A 23,162-nucleotide genomic window follows, 5' to 3' on the forward strand; every position below is an offset into this window, starting at 1 on the left:
TTCAAATCCAAGTCAGACTGATAGCAACTGAAAGCCATTTGATGAGAGTGCTAATGAGGCCGGCCTCGTTACTGGAAATTTAAGAACACCTCAGCATTTAGCTCCTTGTGCTGCCCTGGGAGCAGAAGTTGGGAGTCTGGAGGAGCAGATCCAGCTGTGCTTCCCTCCCCAGCCACTGCCAGCCCCTGCTCTGCTCCAAAATTCAGAATTCACTGCTCAGTCTTTATTGTGGGGAGGCTGAAAAAAGTGAGAGGAACAGGGGATTTGACTTTCCAAAGCAGCTGTGGGGCTGCTGGTGGATAAAACCAGCACTGGGAGAGAAAAGAAACCATGGGAAGGATTGCACTGAGTGATGAATGGAAAAAGAGATTTGCCTTTACAAATAAACTTTAGGTTTGCTGATAAATGAAACTGGATGTTGAAAGATGAAAGAAACAATGGGGAAGGAAAATCCCTAAATTCCATAAGAATTAAAAATTAAAAGGGAGACTTATACATTAGAGGGGAATCTCTGGGATCAGGAGTTTTGGGAAGTCTGAACCTCTCAAGTACCTCAGAAATGGGGAAAGAGAGAGGGGAAATGTGGTGGGAAATTGGGATAAAAGAGAGGCTGTGTCCTCCAAAAATCTGAGAGATCCCAGGGCAATGCCCCATGGCCTTTCCCTTGATTGGAAGAAAGTAAAAGGACTCCTCTGTCTCCTGTTTGGACAGAAACCTCTGGTGTTTGTGGGTAATTTTCCTAAAAAAGGGATTGCACTTCCAGCACCCCGAGTGACCACTTCAGATGTGCAGAGGCAACTCTGCTCTGAGCTGCAGCAGTTCCAGTATTGATGCATCCCTCCCTTCTATTTGATATCTCACCGTTTTCCCAGCGTGGATCCAACCATGTGCCAAAGCAAACCAGGGCAGGGAGAGGAAAAGAATCCCTGTGCAAACTCCAGCAACTGCTCAGCTGCTCTGACAGCAGCCAGCAAACAAAGCAGAGCACACATTGCATGGCTTGACAAGCAAACTCAAAATATCCTCTGATAAAATCCCTGGAATAATTTCCTTTGTTCTGGTATAATACCTGCACAACTCACTGCTGGCTCTGGTATTAACGTGATGCAAAGCACTGATAAGGAGCCCATTGATGTTGTCCTTTTTATGCTGAATGAGATTTTTATTAAAAAATACCCTTCCAATAAAAGCAACAAAACACTAGAGATGCATTTTCAATTATTTTCAAATTAAAAATGGAAAGCATCCCAGAAGGAATTTGCTTTCATGTCTTTCACAGGCAAAGCTGGGTGTTAAATCAACACCTACAAATACCTGTTTGCAGGTGTGGCTGAGGACACAGAGAAGCACCAGTGTGACACAATCATGATAAACTGAGCAACCTGGGCTGCTGGAAAATGTCAGTGAGATCATCTCTGGGGCCCCTTCCAACCCAAACCATTCCATGACTCTGCAGGAAGTGTTCCCCAAAATCTCTGGAACCCACAGATTCCTTTTTGAACCTCCCCAGGTCCCTTCCAGCCTCAATTATTTAAAGATTCTAAAAATTAACCAGCTCATGGCTCACGTGAACTCCATCTTCAGCAGGGCCTGGGTTTAGAGGAGCAGGTTTGGGTTTCAGGAGTGAATAATGGATTCATTTTAAAGGTACCCAGGTGCCTAAAGATGCATTTTACAACCTTACTCTGTCTGGATAATCAATTCCCTTAATTCAATTTTTCCCTGGTGCAATAACCATTAGAAACTCAGCCCTTAGCCAGGGGAGACTGCAGAAATCCCCAAACTCTCACTTCTCTGCTGTCTAGAGATGCCTCAGCACCCACAGCTCCTCAGCTCAACCCCTCTGGATACCTCTTATTCCAGTGCTGAATTTGGTAACTAATTCCTAAATCCTGATGATCCCACATTTATTACAGTGGGAACAAAACCTTCACATTTATGGAAGCTCCCAGATGGAATCCCAGGCTGGATTGGGCTGGAAGAACATCAAAGCCCAACTCATCCCTCCCCTTGCCATGGCAGGGACACCTCCCACTGTCCCAGGAGCTCCAGCCCCAATGTCCAGCCTGGCCTTGGGCACTGCCAGGGATCCAGGGGCAGCCCCAGCTGCTCTGGGCACCTGTGCCAGGGCTGCCCACCCTGCCAGGGAGGAATTAATTCCCAATATTTGATCTAAACCTGCTCTCTGACAGTTCCATCTAAATTCTGTATCCCACATCAGCCCAGGATGTTCACCTCTGGTGCAGGTGTGCAGCCCCCAGCCCTGGATTGCCAATTTTTCCCCTTCCAAGAGCTCAGGATTTCCCAGTTCTGATCACCTGAGGTTAAACCAGAGCTTCCTCCCCAGCTACAGCAGCACATGGCCCAAGTGACTGCATCTATCCAGCAAACTGTCAGAAAGTCAGAACTATGGGCTTGAGTGGATTTTGGAGCATGGAAAAACCCCAAATCCATCAGTTAAGGCCATTAGCTCATGTGGCACACCTCGCTGAAGTCAATTTTCAAGGATAAGCGTGTGACAAGCTGACTGGAGGAATTCTCCTTTAATGCATTATTAATTCATTTATTATTACAGTTATTATAATCTTTATGCAGGGCACTGAAGTTTAATTTGTTCTCTATGAGCTAATCTTTTTAATGAGCCCTTTCTTCTCCTCAGGATGGGAGCTTCCTCAACCAATTATGTGGCTTTTAAGCAAGTAGAAAATGACAGGACCACGTACCCTCCTCATAAACACAGCTTCACATATCATGCCCTGAATTTTAAATGAAAATGAACGATTACCAACTTTTCCCACTGCCAAAAATCTTTTAAAAGGTTTCAGATTCAGATTTTAAAAGGTTTCAGAAAGGAGAAGATTCACCAATAACGCTCTAAATATAGGGAGTTCATCACAGAATGAAATGTTAATTACGATTCCTCTCTCTGACAAAGAGGAGAAATGCATTTAAATAAAAAGCCCCTGTGTGAGCAAATGCAGTTATTTGTGGGGCTGCACAGATTAATGCAGTCTGGAGCCCCATCTGAATGGCTCTGGGTTCATCCTCTGGTCACCCAGGGCGAGGAGGTCACGGGGCTGATCCCTGCCCTGAGAAAGGCTCAAAACCACACAAGTGGTGCTTGGGGTTGGGATGCAGAGGGGAGAAACCCTCCAGTTCCAAACAGCCACACTGCAGGCACAGCCAGGCTCCAGCCCTAAAGGCTGCAGCACTTTGGGACACCCTTGGTACCCAAAAGCCATGTGGATGTGGCACTTGGGGACATGGGGACACGGGTGAGTGGTGGCCTCGGCAGGGCTGCAGCAGTCAGGCAGATCTGATGGCCCTAAAGGTCATTCCCAGCCTCAAGGATTCTGTGATTCCATGCAGGAAGCTGCTCAAGTCTGCACTTGGAATGCTGTACCTGCATTTCCAGTGCTCCTCCCTGGAGAGGGAACAGCTCAGCCCATGGGAAACCCTCCCAGAGAGAAGGTTTGGGGATAAAAGGTGGCAGAAGGTTCTGGAAGTGTGCAAGATGAAAAAAACAGAGACTGTCCACTAAGAAAAACTGAATAAATCCTTCAGGGGAAGGTTTGGGGGATAAAAGGTGGCAGAAAGTTCTGGAAGTGTGCAAGAAGAAAAAACAGAGATTGTCCACTAAGAAACACGGAATAAATCCTTCAGGAGAAGGCTTGGGGCGTAAAAGGTGGGGAAGGTTTTGGAGATGTGCAAGAAGAAACAACAAAGATTGTCCACTAAGAAAAACGGAATAAATCCTTCAGGAGAAGGTTTGGGTGATAAAAAGGGGGGGAAGGTTTTGGAGGTGTGCAAGAAGAAACAACAAAGATTGTCCACTAAGAAAAATAGAGTAAATCTTTCTTCTTTTTCGTTCATATCCCAAAACCAGCCAGCTTTTCATGGTGGCCTTTCCAGCTGGATGGGCTTGAAAGAGGGAAAGTTTATCAGCTAACTCACAAGCACACAAGGAAGTCAGCTTTTCAGGTCAGAGCTGCTCCCACATTGAGATAAATGAAAATATAACCAGATTTTATGGAGATCTGGACTTACACAGCAGCTGGATCCCACTGCCTGCCTGATTAGCTGGGGTTAATCAGAAATTAGGAAGCAATTTTCTACTTGGAACAATTGCTGGCTGCAATGGAAAAATCTGTTTATCAGTGGGTATAAAAAATATATATTTTTTTAAATCCTAAAACATTTTATTCAGACAAGCTACATTTTGTCAGTACCTTAATAATTCTGATTTTTACAGCCCACCAAAGTTCACAAAATTAAAATCAGCAGCAGATACAAAGAAATCTGCTCTCAGTAGTCAAGGCCAGCGAGCAGAACACAAAATCCTAAAAAAAGGCAGCTCAAAAGGAAGTTATGGTGTAAAAAATTCCCATTCTAGGCAAAGCTTTCACTCTGAAGCTCCTGTTAGTAAAAGTCCATGGGAAATGCACATATTGGTAGCCAAGAGTCCCTTTTCAGCAGCCACAAACAGAAAGAAAACAGAATTACCAGGAGGGCTGGCTTTGTTTTCTTTTTTCTGAACAGGATTTAAAAACAGTTAAATAAACAGACAGAAGCCCCTTGCCAGTGGGATTGTTTCCTCCAGGCACATCTCCCTACAGGAAGGGTCCATGGGCACTGAAATCACTGGAAACAAACTGTCCTGGAGAAGTCCAAGCCATAAATAACTCCAGGGCTCCAAAGGCTTTTTTCCCTGGGAGCAGTTGTTGGCAGTGCCACCACCAAGTCCCTGCTCTTCCGCTGTTCCTCTTCAACTTTTAGGAAATCCAGGGAAATCCATCCAGCCCCTCCCTGCCCTGACGGCCACCAGCAGCTGCTGGAGAGCAGAATGGGACACTGACCTTGAAATAATCAGGGTAGAATGCTCACAGCACCTTTTTCTCCAGAGCTGAGGGGGTTTTTTTAAATGTAAAATCACAATTTCCTCACCAATTAGTTGCTACAACAGGATAAAGCCTGGCTTAGGGCTCAGCTCCACGGACAATAACAAATGAATGTTTGCTTGAGCTGCAAAAGGAGAAGACAAACAAGTTCCATCTGACCCCGGAGCTGTCAGGCTCTGAAAGCATGTCCACACCCTCCAGGGAATGCAAATCCCCGGGAAGCATTCCAGAACCTGCCTACCTGCACAAACACACACACACACACGTGTTTGTGCTTTTATAAACAGCTTTTTCCAGACAGAAATGGCATCAAACAGCTCCAAAATGGTTACAAGGACTTTAACTGTGACCATGCAGATAGAGAGGCAGATCCAATAGACACCCAAAACATGTAATTAAAAAGAAAAATATCAATTTCCAGCCAGTACACGGGGCTGTTTCTCACCAGTGCATGGCCAGGCTGTAGTTTTACATCTGAATCCTCCTCCCCACTTTACTGCATCTAGAAAGAAAGAAAGAAAGAGTTGTGAATTGTGTAATGGCATGTCATATGTTCAATTTATCTAAAACCAGCACCTTTATCAGTACAATTCCTTTGCTTTATTTTTTTTTCCCTGTATGCCGAGTTTCTGTCTGATCTCATTCTCCTTGCCCTTCATTTACCTAAAAAAGGAGAGGTTTTTCCATATTTGAATAACAGAAGCAAAACACCTCATGGAATAGAGGAAAAAATGGGCTGAAGTGAGAAGATCTGATTTTTATTCTAAACCTGGTTTGTGGCCTTGGAACGAGGCACTTTTCTGCACATTTCCCCTCTCTTCCTTTGCCTCTCTGGTCTGCTTACATTGCAAGCTCTCTGAAGCCTGTTAGGTGTTTATACAGCATCAAACAGATAAGATTCAGCTTTCCTCAGAATCACAAGATAACACCAAGCCAGAAACAATAAATCTTATCAATCACCACCTACATTATTGCTCTCCTAACATGAAACACCTTTCAAAGTGATTTTTCAATAGTTACTTTCCTTTAAAGGAAAAGAAACAAAAACAGCTCGTGGAAGAAAAGGGCATCCAAGAGGAAACAGATCCCTTAACTGCTTGTTTGGGGTTTTTCCCAATACATCCCACCTGTTTTAAACACACTGACCAAGAGCTGCATTTCTGCTTCTTTACTCCAAGGACAGGACACACCTCTGCCATTGACCTCGATATTCCCACCTGGAGCTGGGTCACAGGATGCTCCACAGGGTGCTGGGAGCAGCAAAAGCCTGGGACAGACTTTGGAGCTCTCATCCCACTTTTCCTGCCCTCCCAAAGGTTACAGCTCACACAGTGCAAGCACCAGACCAATTCCTGGGTCACCCAGGAGCAGAAGAAGCACACAACACCATTTTGGTCTGGCTGTACCTCTGTGGGTCACCTCTAAAAGTGATTTTCTTTCTACTCTCTCCATTTGAATGACAAGATATTCAGAGAGTCTTGAGGGAGAAGAAGTGATAAAGAGGAATTCAGCTACCCTCCTTTCTTGTCACTACTTGATAATCTCTTTATCTGCTCTCATCTCACCAGGTGCAGACAGACTGATTTCCCCACGGACAGGGCCAATCCCTCTCCCAAGGTGCCCAGGTGCACCTGGACCTCCTTTCCCAGAGCATTTCAAACTCATATTGCAAAGTGCCCCTGACCTCTGGGGGTAAGCAGAGCCACACAGATGTAAACACAGAAAATGTCAGTGCTTATTGCCACACACATCTCCAGCCTTTCAGGGAGCTTCCCTATGGGGTTGGGCTGTCTGTCTCTGCTCCCACACACACTTTGGATGGTTCTTTGCACGCTGGGCCTCAAAGGATGAGTCTGGACTCTGGGTTTTTCAGTCTTCAGAATTGTTTATTATATCTTACCTACAAAGTCCCTTCTCTGCCCGACCTGGATCTGACCAGCAGGGCAGCCAAAGGCACTCTGACCACCCCCAAGGCGGGCACATCTTTTATAACAAAAACTACAAATATCAGATTTACCTTTTATCCCCAATACCTGTCACCCTCGTCACCCAGTGCACCCTCACCACAGAGCAATCCCCAAGTGCCAACACCACAGCAGAAGATGGATGACAAGAAGAAGAAAGAAGAGCCCTGTGACCTGCCCTGATTCCTCCCTCTTGTCTCCACAACCGCCCTGTACCCAAACCCCAAAATCTGTGATTTACCCTATAATTGTGTCTTCCCTTCACCATTCCCACCCCAGTGATTCCCACAGGTTCCATCTCCTCACACACAGGTGGCACATCCCCGGATGGATCCAAATCCATCCACCAAGTGCTTCTGGCAACATTCCAAGGCTCCCGAGCCCCCCAAGGGTTCTCTGGGTAGCTCTGGACATCAGGAGGGATGGGCTGAGCTCCCACACTTCCGTGGCCATGGGCACACAGGGAACATTTGTAAGAATCTCCCCATCAACAGAAGTTTGCAGTTTCACTGAAACACAGCTCACTAGCACATACATTTCACAGTCTGACCCCTCTGTCGATAAATTACGGTTTTGGTGTGAACACAAAACATTTTCTAAAGCTCTGTGGTGATTTAGGAAGCCCAGCTCTACTTTCAGCTGCACCTTAATCCTTCTTGACTTCTATTGAGGCTTCAGCTCAGCAATGTTTGCTCTCCTGCTGGCACTGCACTCAGCCTTTCAGAGAGCCTCCACCTCCCCAGAGCAATGTGACTGCAATTTGTAATGCCAAATGCAAATCTCCTCAGCCACGGCCCGTGCCAGCTGGGCACAGCCCAACCAAGCTGTGCCAGCCTGGTCCAAGCTCTGCAAGACATGCCTGGGCTGGAAAAGAGAGCAAACCCCAACCCAGCCCCGTGCAGAATCACCAGGGCTGCAAAGCAGAGTGGAAAAATCCTTCTGCCACCACCCAGGGCAGAGCAGGGGCCATTTCCAGGGTTTCAGTTTGTCCCAGGGCTGGATCCAGGCAGTTCAAGACAAGAGGCTGTTATTCCATCAGGTCCAGACTTCCTGCCATTACACTGCCCCTGTTAGCTCTGGATTAAGCCAATTCTCCTGCAATTGATTCAAAGCTTTCCTCCAAATAAAAAAAAATAAAAAAATCTCCTGTTTGTTTAGAGACATGGGAGGGAAAAGAAGAAATTCAGCACTATTTCACCCTGAGATTCCAAGGGAGGAGGGAATGATGATTTGTATCTCCCCCTCCTCCTGTTTTTTAATCTCTCCCAGAAATCACAGCAGAGAACAGTAACTCAAATGCTTTAGAGCTGAATTCATTTTCATCAGCTGTCTCCTATCTTTCCCAGTTGTTTGTCTGCTTCTCCCATTTATGCTGTGCATCTTGGGCTTATCGATCTTGTAAGCTTTAAATTACAGCTCTCCATGAAAAAAAAAAAAAAAATGGAAAGAGGAAAACCACAACAGGAAAAAGCAGGCCTGATAAAGGATTTCTGAAGGGCTGCTCACTTTTGCTAAAAGAAAATCTTGATGGTATTTCCTGGAGAGAAGGTCTGTGGGGCTGAAGTTATTAGTGGGCTGTATGGACAGAGGACAGGCAAAAAAAGCTGTCAGATTGAAGGGTTTATATCAAAAAAATACCAGGGAAAAGTGTAGGGAAACTTGGGGGGAAAATACAAGATTTATACAAGGATCAGTCAGCTGATTTATAGCACTGGGTTTACTAGAGCCAGGCAATTTAGAGCAGTTCTTGTGGTTTCAGGCTGAGTTTAAACAATAGGAGTTCACTGCTCCCCAAATCCACTGGAAATGTTTCCCATGACAGAGGCAGAGCAGGGGCAGAGCTGATTTCTGTGCCCAAGTGCACCCAGTGCAGCTCAGAGCCTGCTCAGGGGCTCCCTCCAGGCTCCTGGGGCTGTCAGAGAGTCAGGGAATCACAGCATGGCTGAAACAGACCTTAAAACCATCTCATGGCAACCCTCCTTCCATGGGCAGGGACACCTTCCACTGCCTTCCCTAAAGAGCTCCAGGAACCCCCAGGATCCTCCTGCACCCCAAGATTCCTGCAGTGGTGCTGCAGTTCCCCAGGGAAGATCAGCCAGTGTTCTGCCCAAGACTCTTGTGCAACATGAAGGAAAAATTGTGACTCAGAGACCTCTGCTCCAGGTGTTCCCACCTGGGGTGATGCTGCAGGAAGGGGAAGGGAAAGGGGGAAAGAGAAAAGGGGAAAAGGGAAAAGGAAAAAAAGGGAAAAGAAAAAAGGAAAAAAAAGGGGAAAAGGGAAAAGGAAAAAAAAGGGAAAAGGAAAAAAAAGGGGGAAAAGGAAAAGGAAAAAAAAGGGGAAAGGAAAAGGGAATAACAGGAAGAAAAGGGGAAGAAAAGGGGAAGAAAAGGGGAAGAAAAGGGGAAGAAAAGGGGAAGAAAAGGGGAAGAAAAGGGGAAGAAAAGGGGAAGAAAAGGGGAAGAAAAGGGGAAGAAAAGGGGAAGAAAAGGGGAAGAAAAGGGGAAGAAAAGGGGAAGAAAAGGGGAAGAAAAGGAAAGACCATCACTCCTCCTGTGGAACAACCAGGCACAGCCAGCTCTGGCCTCCCTAGCTGGGCTCTCTGGCTGCAGCAAGTTCCCTAAGTTTAAAAACCAACCCCAGGGTTTATTTCACTGAGGAATAACTGAAACCAGCTCTGTCTTAATGAGAAAACCTGCCCCCAGTCTGCACTGAAAACTCAGCCTGTTGTTGGGCTTTCCATGCCTTGAGCACCAGGGAAGAACCTGCACCCTTCCTGACTGGGATTTCTGAGTGTCCCAGAAACCTCATGGCCTGAATCAAAGTGAGGTGCCCTGGTATGGTAAATCCATTGGGATCTTTAAAAATTAAAATCTAATTTTCCCTCGGTGGGAATGGGCATGTCTGGGTTCCTGCAGTAGCATTTGACTGTTCTGATGTTCCACAAGGACAGCCACTCTGTCTTTCAGTTCCCCAAAGGTCAGAGGGGCTGAAAGCTGCCTGGGTGAGGGAATGCAGGTGGCATTTCCCTGCACTCAGCTGGTCACTCCTGCCTGGCAGCGTGGCACAGAGAGGCAGCAGGGCACAGGGGTGCCTTGGGGACATCCCTGATCCCCGTGTCCAGCTGGGGCTGCTCGGTGTCTGAGCAGGAGCAGGAGCAGGGCTGGCACCACCCCCTGCCTCTGGCCATGGCACAGATGGCACCAGCAGCTTCCCAGGCTCCTGCACCTCGGGCTGGCACAGGAGGAGCAAACAGAGAGGGATGAGCAGCCCCTGCTGCAGTGTGACCTTCACATTCCACCCGTGCACTGCTCCTGACAGACACACCAATGGCAAAGGCAAAACCTGCCAGCCAGGCTCAGATAATGCTCTGGGAATGACAAATAAATATTTAAATGCCACTTGAGCTGTAGATCCCTGCAGAACAGAGGAAGGTGATGCACAGATTTGTCCTGGAGGACTGGAGAAAGGAGAATGGGATCAAAGGAGGGGAATGCTGGCCAGGATGGAGCTCTGGCTGCTCCTGAAGCCAACCTGCTCCCCCAGCACTGCTCTCACATCAAACCTGCCCTGACTCTGCTCTCAGGGCACTCCACCAAGGCTGATCCTCTTTCAGGGAGGTGTGGGTGGCAAAGGGAGGGAAGGACCCAAATCCCAGCACCCAGGGCTGGGCATTGTCCCCATCCATTGTCCCCACCAGTGAGGCACGAGCTGCCCTTGTGCATGCTCACAGCTGAAGGGTTTTCAAGGAGGAGGTTCTGTCAAGCAATAAAAAGATGCTTTAACCAGCTTGGAAAATAGCACAGGGCGAAGTGGATAAACTTTCCCAGCAAAAGGTCAAGGTCCTTACAGCTTATGGATGCCACAGCAATGCAAATGTGCTAAGGGGAGCATTTACAGTGAGGTCTGACTAGCACCAAGTACATAAAATTTATATGGGTTGAGAAAAGGAAGGGCAACAGAGAAAAGAAACTCTTTAATAAAGAAATAAACATCCTTGATGTAATTTTACCCATGTGCATTTTGAACACAACCAGCCAAGATGCAGTGTGCTAAGAAGAGTCAGCACAAGCATTTTTCTGTTCCTTAAATAATATGATTATTTTCTTTTTAGCAACAGTGGGAGATATTAATTTTACAGAAATAAAATTAAGAAGTCTAGTTTAGTAGACATGCTTCGCCCATATTTCAACTTTTCCCACCAGGAAAAAGAAATTAATAAAAATATGTTTCTACTCTGTGGGACATATAGAATAAGGTGGCTCATAATTACTCCAAGCACAGGGCTACAAGTTGCTCAAATAGCTGTTTATTTATTACTGGAATGTGAAGAATATGAAGAGAGCCTTGCAGTACTAATCACAGCTGTCTGGGCCCACCACATGATGCAGGCTGACAATTCCTGTGATTTACTGCACCAGTAAAAGAAGGCAGCCATGAACACATTTTTGTAAATCAATTCTGCCGGGCCAGATTTGGGTCCTCGACTGCTCAGGCATAAGAAATGTTACAGCTCTCTGCCAGTACATAATTCAGGTGCTGAACTTAATAATATGGATATATGGCATTAAAAGCTGTTAGAATTGTTACCAGGAGAAAATCACTTTGGCTCCAGCACCCAGGCAAAGGCTCACTGCTGCACAGTCTCTCTCTGAGCCCTGCCATTACCCAGCCACAGCAGAGCCATTTCTTCCCCAAAGAAAATGCCAAGGTCTGTGCAGAACCACCCAGGTTTCATGTTCACACCACCAGAGAGTGCTCTGCAGTCAAACCCCGTGCCACGACACGAACGGAGCTCAGATTTACAGCACACACCAGGTGCTCTTATTGCCCCTTCAGGGCACCTGGGGCTGGGGCAGGATCACCTCTGCCAGAGCTCCCCTGCTGCCTCAATAAATCCTGAGAGTCCATAAAAGCCAGAGAGCAAAACCGACAGCACCAGCAGCCTGCCAGCGCTTTGGGGTAAAATCTGGCACATTTAGCACCTGCCCGATAGTGGGAGTGATTCTGCATTTAACGGCCCCGAGGTTCAGACAGCTCACAGTGCCTCTAACAACCTCCTGATGCTCAAGCTGCATTGCTGTGAGCTCCTCAGGCAGCTCACTCTGCCTCTAACACTCCTGATGCTCAAAGCTGCATTGCTGTGAGCTCCTCAGGCAGCTCACTCTGCCTCTAACAACCTCCTGATGCTCAAGGCTGCATTGCTGTGAGCTCCTCTGGCAGCTCACTCTGCCTCTAACACTCCTGATGCTCAAAGCTGCATTGCTGTGAGCTCCTCAGGCAGCTCACTCTGCCTCTAACACTCTCCTGATGCTCAAAGCTGCATTGCTGTGAGCTCCTCAGGCAGCTCACTCTGCCTCTAACACTCTCCTGATGCTCAAAGCTGCATTGCTGTGAGCTCCTCAGGCAGCTCACTCTGCCTCTAACACTCTCCTGATGCTCAAAGCTGCATTGCTGTGAGCTCCTCAGGCAGCTCACTCTGCCTCTAACAACCTCCTGATGCTCAAAGCTGCATTGCTGTGAGCTCCTCAGGCAGCTCACTCTGCCTCTAACAACCTCCTGATGCTCAAAGCTGCATTGCTGTGAGCTCCTCAGGCAGCTCACTCTGCCTCTAACACTCCTGATGCTCAAAGCTGCATTGCTGTGAGCTCCTCACCACGGAGGATGTGCAAACCCCACAGCAGTGGGCTGAAAATAGGATTTCTCCAAGGGAAGGCAGAACCCCGAGCTTGCACAGCAGCTGAGAAATCCCCCCTGTTTTCCAGGAGACCCAGGGAAGCTTATCACAATATTGGGGTTTCATGAATGAAAGCAGCCAGAAAACTTTGCTCTGTGTTTTTGCAGATATAACATCTTAAAAACACTTGGTTTTCAGCTATTCACACCCAAAGTCAGGGTCGTTCTCAGGCACTCTGGAGCAACTCTCAGCACAGAGAAACAGAATCCCCAAAAGATTTGGGTTGGAAGGGACCTTAAAGATCCCCCAGTGCCACCCCTGCCATGGCAGGGACACCTCCCACTGTCCCAGGTGCTCCAGCCCCAGTGTCCAGCCTGGCCTTGGGCACTACCAGGGGTCCAGGGGCAGCCCCAGCTGCTCTGGGCACCTGTGACAGGGCTGTCCACCCTCCCAGGGAGGAATTAATTCCCAATATTCCATCTAAACCTTCCCTCAGTTTGAAGGTCTTCAACTCAAATAAATCAGTGTAGGTTTCTGAAGTTAAAATTTATTTACCCCACCTGACAAACCATTTCCTTATGTTTCCTGTTAAAAATTGTTTGCAATGTGAACAGAGGATGTTTTTTACACTCTACAAACCAGAAGTCAATCCTGTGCAAGCTGTCATGAGCATGAAGTCTGAAAGATCAGAAGGATCTAACTCAAGGCACTGAGTGAAAATAACAGGCAAAGAAGTTTGAAAGTTTTTTAAATGATCAGTTTTCTGCTGCCCTTTTCATAACAGATTTAGAGCACAGTTTTAATGAAGGATGATTTTTTTTCCTGTTATAAAGATAGTTCACTGTTAAACTGTAATTTTCACTTTTTTTTTTTTTCCCCAGGAAATGCCCTTTAAATGCACTTGAAAATTGTCCAATATCAAAATTGGAACTGAACCTTATAATATGTGATTCTGTGCTGAGATTGCTAATGATCACACAAACTAATAAGTAACTTATTTGGCATCTAAAATGATAAGCAAATGACGAAAGAAGAGAATTAAAAGATTTCTACACCAACTGGCAAATGATTTACAGACTAAAAAAATCCTCTGCAGGCAGACACAAAAAAGGGAATGACTTTCAAGCAGAAGGAAAAAATGAAGTCTGTAGTCTGAAGTTGCTCATTATCCCTCATTTGTTCAATTCTTATCTTGATTTGGTCATCAGCTCCCTGCTTGCTTGTTAAGATGGTCAAGCCATGCAAACAAAGTGATATTTGTTCCCATAACAACACTGAACCCTTATATAGCATTTTTCATCATCACATCTCCGAGCCTTCTGCGAAGAAGGAGAGCTTTGTTATTTATCCCCAATCCAGATAAGGAAATTACAGCACTGGGATAATTGCAGAGCCAGAAATAAAACTTCCGAGTCCCAGCGAATGGCCCAAGCAGCAGCACAGGGCATTTGATTAACACAGGAGACAGCTGAGGTCAAGATGGGCAATTTGAGCATCCCAGCTCCTGCTCTGCTGAAAGCACAAGGAGGCAAGTGCAACTGGAAAAAGTCATCGATTCAAGGAGTGCTTTACACTGGCACTCCAGGCTTGAAGAGTGCTGTGAACTCCTCCTGCCCACAGACATGCACCAAGACTTCACACCAGCAACCCCTCAGCAAGAAAGGTCGTCAAGAAGATGACTAATTAATTATGGTACTCCAAGTACTTGGAGTCCAATAGGGTTTATTTTATTTTTTTTTTTCTATCAGACAAAAATACATGTTTCTGCTGGAAAAGGAATTCTATCGGAGTAAAAGGAGTTTAAAACAATGCCAGGACAACAGAATTTTCCTCAGAAGAGATTACTGAGTCAGAATTATTTCTCAGGAATTTTATGCTGTGAAACAGGGTTGTTGGGAGTTAATTCTTAGAGCATGAGAGGCCATCAAGGAGGGGGGTTTGCTGCCCATCACCCAGTTAAGGACTGGAAGTGGATAAAACTTGAGTCAGCCTTCACAGAATGTGGCCACTGGTGATGCACCAGCGACTGAGATCTCCTGACAACACTGAAATTCAGGGGGCAGTGTGGCTTGCTAGGGGAGGCTGGCTGCCCTGGGGGCAGAAAGGCACAGGAAAACTCCCTGATCTTCATGGAAACCCTCCCCAAAGTACAAGAACAACTCACCCCAGTGAGGGGGAAGTGGAGCAGATGTGGCAGAAGGCTGACTTGGCTGGACATGGAACCCCTGAGCGAGCTCCAGCACAGAAGGAAAGTGAACAGAAGGTGGGAGTGGGGACTGTCCAGGAGAGCTGCAGAAGCCTGGCCCAAACTGCAGGGAAAAAGGAGGAAAAGCAAAACAAACCCCAGGTGGAGCTGAAGGTCTGTGTTTTTAACACAGGATGTTTAAAATTCTCAATATCTAGGGTTCTAATAATGCAGCACCAAACTTTGGAGGAGAGCTGGGAGAAGTGGGTTTGTCCAGCATGGAGAGAGAAGCCTAATTCCTGTTTTTAACCCAGCAAAGCCCAGAGCAACCAGATCCAAGTTCAAAGTCAACATTAAGTTCAAAGTCAACATTAAGTTCAATGCCAACGTCCACCACGAGGACCTCCCAAGGTCCCTTCCTACTTTTATTCCCCCACACTGTTAATGGTTTCTCCTTCACTTCTGATGGAGAAATCTTCTCCTCCTTTCTTCACCTCACTCTGCTCATCAGAGTGCATTCACTGCTAAGTGTCATTTTAAAGAATTATTCTGCCTTGGTGCAGCGCTTCCAAACGCAATCCAAAATTCCATACATATTTGAGAGGTGTCCAACTGCAGGTGAGCAACAGCATGGCCTAAAAGCCAGTCAGCTGGAGCCAATTAAAGCCTGATCAGCCTCCCCTGACACCAGAAGGCCTAATTGAACTTCTCCCCTCTGTGCAAGAAGGAGATTTTTGCCCCTTGCACAGAAGCCCAGAATGAAGGGTTTGCTGCTCTGAGCCCCTTTCAGCAGGATCATTATCAGAACACAACCATCAAAACAGGAGATGTCTGCACTGATTAAAATAAAGCTATTCCACCCACTCAGAAAAGAAAAAAAAAAACAAAATACTTCCCCTGCAAAGACCTCAGCTGTTTGGTCCCAGACACCCATTTTTACCCTCCTGGCAAACAGAAAACGTGAGCAGGAGCAAGTGACACACAGGCAGGTTTAGAATTAAACTTCAAAAGCGAGTGGTTCGTTAAGGAAACCAAGACAGGTCTGAACGATTGTTAGCTACAGTCTAACAAAACCTGAGTCTGGGTTGAAAGAGGAGCAAAAAATACGGCTAAAAATGCATGTTGACTGAAATATATAAACTTACAGTGGAAATCAATTGGTATTTATAGCTGCTGAATAATGCACTCATTACTATTCATTCTCATTACTGTGCGTTTTGCAACTGTCACAAAAAATACAGTGACTGACTGACAGCTTTTAAAATATTTTTATGCCTCAAGAACCAAAATAGCTGAAAGAGAGCTGGAATTACAAATTCAAGAAGACTGGACAAACTGCCAGTAGTGCAGCAATCTAACCATCTCTTAATTCCTGGGTTTAAGTTCAAATCTCCCCAATATTCTATATTAATTAGAATAATCATTTTGCTTTTTTCCCTTTTTTTTTGGGGGGGGGATCCTGTTTCACTTCTATGTGGCTTTGTTGTATGAAAAATCTCTGTATATCAGGAAGAGTACAAGCAACATTTTCCCCTAATTAGTCCATAAAAATGCTAATTTCTCTAATGAATCAGATTGAAATATCACAGGAGTAGGTAACAGCACAAATACAGAGTTTGCTTATGGGGTAGGCTTTTGCTAATCACTACCACAGCTCTGGGCAGCTCACAAAGCCAACACTCTAATGAGGTTAGAGAGGCAAGGCGCGCTCATCTGAATTTTTTTGGTATAAAAAAGAGACAGTTACTTGCCTGTGCAGTCACAGCACCCTTGAATTTGTGTCTGTGTGTGAAGAAAACCAGATCCCCAGCATTTTCAGCCCAGCTTTTCCATCCCCACACACTCAGGTCCTCTGCCTGTTTACTCAAGCTGAGGATGGGGCTATAAATCTTTATCCTGCCCAATTTCATTGTTAACATAATCCATTTCTGAGACAGATAAAATAATACTGCCCTTTTCTTCATGGACCAGTAGCTAATAATGTCACCAGTTGGAATGATACAAGACTGAGATCATTGTCTGTCTGCCCCACAGCATCTTTCTCTCTAATTTTTTTCCTGCCCTTACACTTTGGCTCCTGCCTTCTGTGCTGGCACATACTGAGGCACTTGTATCCAAGCTGCAGATCTAGGAAGGAGTGGTCTCTTTCCTAGTCAAAAATCTAGGAGAATCAATGAGCTCTCAGAGGAAATCTCCCAGGGTTTGACCTTCAGGGTGGCCTTTTACTCTTTAAACCTCATGTAAAACAGCGATTCTGCCAGTCAATCCTTAGTGAAAGATTTAAAGAAAGGGACTGTTGCCTATTGGTGACACCAGAAATCCAAGCAGGAATTAAGCAGCTTGAAAAAGCCTTTAAATTCAACTCACCATTCTCCCCGAGCTCTCCATATATTCTTTATGGGCCTGTGTTCCCCCAGCCCTTTGATCATTTCATATTGAAGCGGTCTCTTGTTTAATACGCAGCTAAGATGACTGCAGGATAACATCAAAACAGGGGGGAACAGAAAGAACATGAAAGAATATGAAGTCAATGGCTTTGCCAATCACAATCCACAAACAGGGCTGGTTAAAAGGCTCAGCATTACAGAGCTGCCTTTATGCTCTCACAAAGCCTCACGCAGCGTTAAGGCCAACGACAAACTGAGACTAATGATTAAAACTACACTGGGCTGCCTTCCTTCGGCTCTAATTGTTGCTTGCTTTGCTCAGAGGTAACAGAGCTGCAAACCCAGCACCTGTCTTTGTCCCACAGGTTCTCTGCACCAGCTGGTCTCACCATCTTTCTGTCAGCAATCAGAGATTCCAAGCCAGGGTTTCCAATAAAACATGCTCCATCATCCTTGTGCCATCACAGATTGGTTTTGTCTGGAAGGGAACTTAAAGTTCATCTCTTTCCAAGCCCCTGCCATGGGCAAGGACGCCTTCCACTAGACCAGGTTGCTCCAATCCCCATCCAAGCTGGTCTTGAACACCTTACAAAGGAGCTCCCCTAACAAGTTCCAAAGGTATTTTTGACAAGAAGCAAAAAGGGAGAAGGGCGTTCACTGAAATCTCCCTCCTGCTCCTTAAGAACATCAACCCACTTCCACAAAAAAATAAAGAAGAAACAAATCCCAGTTACACAAGACTTTGACTTCTTGATCACCAACAACTTCCTGGTGCAGAATTAACAGAACAGCTTCCTGGTGCAGTATTTACACAAAAACCCACAGCGAGTTTTGGACGCCAGACAGAAGGAAAAGTCGATGTCTTCTGTCTAGAACTGCTCTCACACTTGGTTTTCGTGCCATATTTCCTGGCTGCCTACACTCATGTTAATCTGCTAAAATCACTTTACCCACTTGGAAGGCAACGTTTCACTGGTCCTCAGTTCTATTATTCATCAGACAAGCAGCTCCATGACTGACTGGCTGCTAATTATCCTCCCCTGCCCCGCACCGACAGCGCTGCGGCAGCAATTTATTCCCAATTTATTCCTGCTCCCATGGAGGTGGGAGCTGAGCCCCATTGAAGTTGGTGACAGAGGCCCCAGAGGTTTCAGCTGTGCTGGGAATTCATCTTTTCATGGCAAGAGCCCTGCCTCCAGTGTTGCTTGGTGTGTGATGTCACCAGCCTGAGAGAACAGCTGACAGGAGGGGAACGTGCCCGCTGCCAGCGGGGCCAGGAGGGGACACAGCTCTGGGGGCTCTGCTCGCTGTCACATCCCTGTCACAGGGCCAGGCAGGATTGTCCCACATTCCCTCCCAACAGGGAGCAGCCTCAGGCCTGCTCCAGCCCAGTCTGCAGTTGCTGGGAACCCTGGGGGTGATGGAGAAATCCCATTTCCCTTTTCAGTGTTTCAGACCCAGGGAGGTGCAGTCCCTGCTGCAAAAGGAGTTGGGAACAGCTGTGGCAGTGTAAATTCCCAGTGTAAATTCCCACTGCTCCTGAATTCCTTTACTAGAAGCAAGAGCCAAAAGGACAATAAATGAGGTGGCAAAGCAAACTTTCCTTGGCTTATTTTCTATTCACCATCCTAGACCTGCTGGCAAAGGGGGGAACACAGAGAACATGAACATTGTCCAAAATGTCATTTCTTGCTCAGGAAGTTGTAGTTTTCACTGGAAAATGTTTTGTGTATGTAAATGAGAAACAGAAGATGAAATCCTAGTGTTGATGAACACATTTTCTAAATCACCACAGGCCTTTGAGGATAATTTTGCTGCTTTGTTTGGGGTTTTTTTGCCTTTCAAATAGGACAAGTCAGGATAGCTTTTCTCTCACCTTGTCCTACTGCCTCAATCTCCCTCACTTACATAAACCAAAGTGTCTCATTTTTGCATTTTTTCACTCCTATTCCAAGGGAAGGGGAAGGGGAAGGGGAAGGGGAAGGGGAAGGGGAAGGGGAAGGGGAAGGGGAAGGGGAAGGGGAAGGGGAAGGGGAAGGGGAAGGGGAAGGGGAAGGGGAAGGGGAGGGAAGGGGAAGGGGAAGGGGAAGGGGAAGGGGAAGGGGAAGGGGAAGGGGAAGGGGAAGGGGAAGGGGAAGGGGAAGGGGAAGGGGAAGGGATCTCCTGAGGGCAGCAGCATGAGGAGCCAAGCTGGGAGCAGTTTGGAGCAGGTATTTGGGAGCAGCAGGTTTTTAGCAGCCACCCTGGCCAAAGCAAGGGTATTTTGAGTGAAGGGTATTTTGAGTGAATCCATCTTTCTCATGTGGTTAAAAACCACAGGCACTAAGTTCAACTTGATGATCCTAAAAGCCTTTGTGAACCTGAATTATCCTCTGGTTCTGATGCAAAAATCCTCTGTGCAAGTTACATTTCAAGAACTTTACCCTAAAACAGATCCTCCAAATATTAAAAAACCTGTTCAAGCCAAATTCGCAGCCCAGTCCAGGAGATTTTATTCAAATGTATTTTTCTGTCCTTCTGTATCAACTGATTTCCTCTTGCTGGTGCTTTGTTCTGGGCAAGGCTCATTTTCCCTCTGCTATTCCAGTGCCACCAAAGCAGCCAGGTGACCTCTGAGGACAAGGAAAATCCAAGCTCCTCATTCAGGATTTGTCTTTGGAGCATCTAAACCACTGAAGCCCTAAACAATCTGAATTTCCTTTTCTAAAACCTCCCTATACTTGGGTTTTTTTAATGCAGAAAATTATTGCTTAAATTACCAGCAATTCTTACACATTGGAAGGACAAAAAGAAGAATGATAAAAATAAATAATGATTCCCATTGATGTGGGCCATGACAAACTGGTGTAAGTAGAGATGGGTTGTAAAAACTACCTTGAAATACAAAGCAGAACACACAAGAGCAACACACCAGATTAAAAGAGAACAGCGAAATAAATAAATAAATAAAAATCAATGTGCACTGCACTGCTTGTTTGTGAAATTAGACAATTAATTCTGTGTAAACTGACCTATCAGGAAGGCACAGTGTGGGGATTCAGAGAGCTGATACTGCAGCACACTGGATTAGGAAAGAATGCTTTAATGAGATCCCTGGAGAGTCGCCATGGACTTGGACCATCCTCCCCAAAAGATCATTTTTACCCCATTTAACTGCCAGTGTGTTGTGTCTCTGATACACACATGAACAAAAAGAAAGAAAAAAAAAAAACCCAAAGAAAACCTACAAATAAAGAGCACCATTACCACAATGGCCAGGACCAATGAGAATGGTGCTTTTCAGGCTCAAAAAAGACATTATGTCATTTTCAACACATAGGAGCCATCAGAAAGAACATCTGTGTGTTAAACCACTGCACTTAAAGCCATTTGCAGCCAGAGTAAGAGCAGCATAAAGAAAGCTTTTACACACAGGAGGGTGTAAAAAAAACCCCACTATAATAACAATAATAAAAAAATAAAATCACATTGTGCTCGCCAGAACAATCTGCAACCTGGCTTTTATTAAAATTTGATTTTTCTTTAAGTAAAAACCTAGTGTGGAGCTTGCCAAATGCAATAAACGCCCCAGTTTAAAGTGATTTTTGAAATAAACTGGAGAAAACAACCTTGAGCCCCAAACCCAAAATGGCTGTATTTCAAAATGATCACTTGCTGTAAAGTAACAGCTGGAAAACAGCAAGGCAGAGTGTTTTGGTGAGGAGCTGAGCAGTGGGGTTAGAAGCTGTTCTTCTATTTGCAGATTCTCTGTAAAGACTTGTACAAGCACATTTATGCCTTCCATCTCAGCAATCAATACTTTCAGCTTTCCAAAAGGGAAGCCTGTGGATTTTTCTTACTCTTGTCTGTTTTACAGAGGTGTTTTTGCAGCTGAGGCCTGAGATCAGAGGGAAAAATACCCTGAAAATTTGAAATGAAGTGCAAATAAATAAACAAGCCAATAGAGAAACCCTTGGAAGCACTTAAGCCAGCCTGTAAATTAAGATAAATTCTTTTCTCTCCAGCTCCACTATTAAGACTTCATGCAATGACCCAGTCTCTGCCTCAGCAGCAGAAGGTGCTGGACAGCTCTAACTGTGAGACCAATGCTGATTTCCAGCAGTGCCACATTTTGGCAAGTCAGCAGGTTTGGGAGTTAATGGGTTAAGGAGCTGGTAGGAACGCTCAGGGCTGAGGCATCAGGCACTCAATGAATGCAAACCACCCGGATTCTCACTGCTGCTCCCATTCTACCTGGCCAGCTGATGGGACACCCCAAAGCCAGGCTGGGAGAAGCCAGCAGGAGAATTCCCATGCTCAGCCACCTCCAGAGCCTGCTCCCCGCAGGGAGTGCACTCCAGCCTGCTCTAATCACCCCTAATTGATTTTACACCACCAGGAAACTGAGAAAGAGTTCAAATACAGTCTTTGAGCCTTAATATTTACACGGGCAAACATTTGTTTATCTGTCAGCTGTGTAATCCCAGGGCCTCTGCAGAGCCTGGGACAGGCTCTTAAGAAGCTTTCTCCAGTTTTGATTAGCTGGAGCCAGCCCTATAAATATTCCTAACATTTGCACCCAGTGGACCGAGTGTTTTGTTGAGCAGACTAATTGGTTCACAACCCCTGCTAAGTATCAGCCCTATCATCCCCCACTGCCAGGGGCTACGATCATCATTAGCCAAGTGACAATCTCCTGGAGAATTTGGGCTCCTTAATCTCCCTTCTCCCCGAGGACACCAAACTTATTATGGGTTAAAGCTCCCCGAGTTGGCTCTCGCTCCTTTCCGAGGCTGGATGCTCAGCACTGAAGGAAAAACCTCCTGAACGTGGGGGCACAAAGGAAATTCGTGGCCACACCTCAAAAAAGGTGATCCAGAGGGAGAGATTTTGGAGCAGGGAGACAGACCCTGCCTGCACACACATCTCTGCAATTTCATTCTTTCCAAGAGATGTAAGAATTAACAGGTGTCAGGTGGAAACAGTCCTTGATCAGCATCAAACCACACTGACCCCAAAACATCCTGGGAAAGTTCTGCGGGCTGCAGAACCATCCCTCCCCTGAGAGCCAGCAGGGTTGGGGACAGGAGCATCAAACCACAGTGATCCCAAAATATCTGGAAAGTTCTGGGGGCTGCAGAACCATCCCCACCCTGAGAGCCAGCAGGGCTGGGGACAGGAGCATCAAACCACAGTGATCCCAAAATATCCTGGCAGGGAAAGTTCTGGTTGCTGCAGAACCCCTGAGAGCCAGCAGGGCTGGGGACAGGAGCATCAAACCACAGTGATCCCAAAATATCTGGAAAGTTCTGGGGGCTGCAGAACCATCCCCACCCTGAGAGCCAGCAGGGCTGGGGACAGGAGCACTGCACAGGGAGGAGCAGAGCAAGAGGGGAATCACAGGCCAGATACTGGAACAAAAGGTGAAAAAGAGGATAAAGGTGGGGAAATGAAAGGCCAGCTGTGAGGAGATGTCGTGTCCTGAGTCAGGCAGAACCCACACAAAGAGGAGCAGCTCCAGACAGTGCAAACCCGACCTTGTAGGGCTGGGACAGGAATCTGGAGATTCAGGCAAGGAGCTCGGAGGTTCCTCTGAGCTCTGTTTGATCAGGAAGAAAGCTCTGCTCTTAAACTTGGGCCATCCTTTCACACTTGAGATCCTTTCATGTTTTTCATCCTTTCATGTTTTAGATCTGGAGTGTTAAGGTTTTTTTTTTTTTTCTCCTTCCAAAGCCATACAAATCCCAGACACCAATTTCCTGGAATAGCTGAAAAATCCCCACCAGGATGAAGAGGGACATCCTCTCCTCACTGCACCTCTCCCCAGCCACAATGAGAGCAAACCCCTTGGCAGGCACAAAAACCCTTCCTGACCCTCTGAATTCCTGCTTGGACACCCAATTCTCCCTCTCAAGGACACCTGTGCTCGCTGCTGCTGGAGCCTCACCTGATCAATGAGATGTGAAAGCACCACTCACCATCTGGAGGTGGAAGGGAAAATCCAGCTGTGCCCCGTTGGCCTTTCTGAGGTTTCCAGAAGGGAAAAGGTTGTTAAAGAGAGAATGGAAGCAGCT

The 23,162-nt window shown here is 46.2% G+C and overlaps 1 protein-coding gene across 1 annotated transcript in view; it reads right to left on the reverse strand.

Annotated features, from left to right (window-relative positions):
- Window positions 1-23,162, reverse strand: part of CHL1 (cell adhesion molecule L1 like) — a 126,363-nt gene that overhangs the window by 89,526 nt on the left and 13,675 nt on the right. Inside the window, exon 2 of the mRNA XM_050979136.1 lies at window positions 5,344-5,400. The gene's annotated coding sequence lies outside the window, so the exon portion shown is untranslated. The remainder of the gene's footprint in view (window positions 1-5,343; window positions 5,401-23,162) is intronic.

Source organism: Serinus canaria, chromosome 12 (assembly GCF_022539315.1).
Source record: "Serinus canaria isolate serCan28SL12 chromosome 12, serCan2020, whole genome shotgun sequence".
Lineage (NCBI taxonomy): Eukaryota > Metazoa > Chordata > Aves > Passeriformes > Fringillidae > Serinus > Serinus canaria.